The sequence below is a fragment of the Cebus imitator genome, unplaced genomic scaffold (genome assembly GCF_001604975.1).
Source record: "Cebus imitator isolate Cc_AM_T3 unplaced genomic scaffold, Cebus_imitator-1.0 Scaffold687, whole genome shotgun sequence".
NCBI classification, from domain to species: Eukaryota; Metazoa; Chordata; class Mammalia; order Primates; family Cebidae; genus Cebus; species Cebus imitator.
This window is the reverse complement of record NW_016108002.1, coordinates 679,633-681,459: the sequence shown is the minus strand read 5'-3', so window position 1 is coordinate 681,459 and position 1,827 is coordinate 679,633.

Sequence of the window (1,827 nt, the reverse complement as noted above, 5' to 3'; positions counted from 1 at the left end):
AAAAAAAAAAAAAAAAGTAGCAATGTTGATCAGGCGAGGTGGCTCACTGCTGTAATCCCAATACACTGGAGAGATCAAAAAGGTTAATTTTCAGAAAGCTTCAGAAAGACTGCTGAACTAAACTCAAACTAAAAGATTTGTTGATTAAGGTATATTAAAGGATAAAGGAAATCATTAGATGTGTTTGTTGCTAAACTTGATGGTACCCAGAACATTCTTCTTGTAGCATCCTTTGACTAAAGGGGGCAATGGTTATGAGAAAATATTTTCCACCTTAATCAAAGTGAACCAGCTAAATTGCCTAACTACGATGCTTAATGACATTAATTTTCCCTAAATAGTGGAAAATAAATTTCTTCCATGAACTAATATTAATTCTTTCTTGAAATGTCTGACAATGGTTGTAAGTAGGTGTTCAGCAATATGTTCTCACAAATTATTTTTATCTTATTTATTTCTGTATGTATTTATTTTGCGATGGAGACTAGCCTTGTCATCTAAGCTAAGGTGCAGTGGCTTGAATTTAGTTCATTGCAACCTCCACCTATTGGGTTCAAGCTATTTTTCTTCCTCAGCATCTTTAGTAAGTGGGATTTCAGGTGTCTACCTGCACAGCTGGCTAATATTTTGTAATTTTTGTACAGATAGCACTTCAACCTCTTGGCCAAGCTGGTCTTCAAATCAGGATCCACCCTCTTCTGCCTCCCAAAGTGCTATTAATACAGGCATAAGCCACCATGCACAGCATATCAGATATGCACTATGCTCAGCCTATCACACTTAATTTAATATGGATAGGAATGCTTTAAAAGTCATCCCTTTGGGACAGTTAAGTGTATAATACATCTGCATAAAGATTCAGAGTGGAGATTGCTTAAAGGTTTAAAAAATTATCTAGTAATCAAAAAAAAAAATGAGTGGTGGAGAAATCCAATGATGCTATCAGATAAAAAGATTTGGATCCAAGTAAGTAAACCAACTAATTTACTTGATTATACAACCTAAAGTAATGGAATATATAAAGATTAAAGATCTAATTAATGGCTTAATATATAAAGTTATAAAAAAAAAACTACTAAAATATATAAGAATGCTTACCTAAGTGTTCTTTAGTTTTCCATTGAAACAGAACTTTTATACTCCATAGTGCTTAGAAGTAACAAATTAATCTGCAGTCTTAAATATCTTCATGAGAAAATTTTGCCATTTGTTTTTTAGGGTAAAATTGTGCAAATGAGTTTTGAAGAGAAAAGTTACCAACTTTGGCTTTCGGGTGGGTTATTCATGTTAGGAGGTTGCGTTTTCATTCACATGTAAAGTAGAATTCTGAAGATTAAATAAAAGATGAAACTCCCTAGTCTTCTGTGTCTTCACAGCGGCAATTCAAGATATAGTGTCTGTCCAGGTGTGATAACTCAGGCCTTTAATCCCAGCATTTTGCAAGGCTGAGATAGGCCTTGCGCTTCACCTGAGGCACTTGAGACAAAGGCTGGGCAACATGGAGAAAGAGAGTCTCTATGAAATAGCCAAAAATGGCTGCATTTAATTGTGCATCAGTGTACTTCCTGCTTTTTGGGATGCTGAGGCTGGAGGATAGCTTAGGGATATGAGAGCCAGTCTGCAGTGAGCTTGCTGGCTCCCACTACTGCATGTTGTTTTGGAGACAAAGTGAGACACGGTTTTGTTTGTTTTTTTTAAGTGTCTATGATACTCTGACCCTGGGAGTATTTTTCCTAAATTATCACCATGTGGAATTTGATCATAAGAATTTAATAGAATGGGAAACAAAAAAATAAGCTGTGATATACGATCTCATCTCACTGCAAC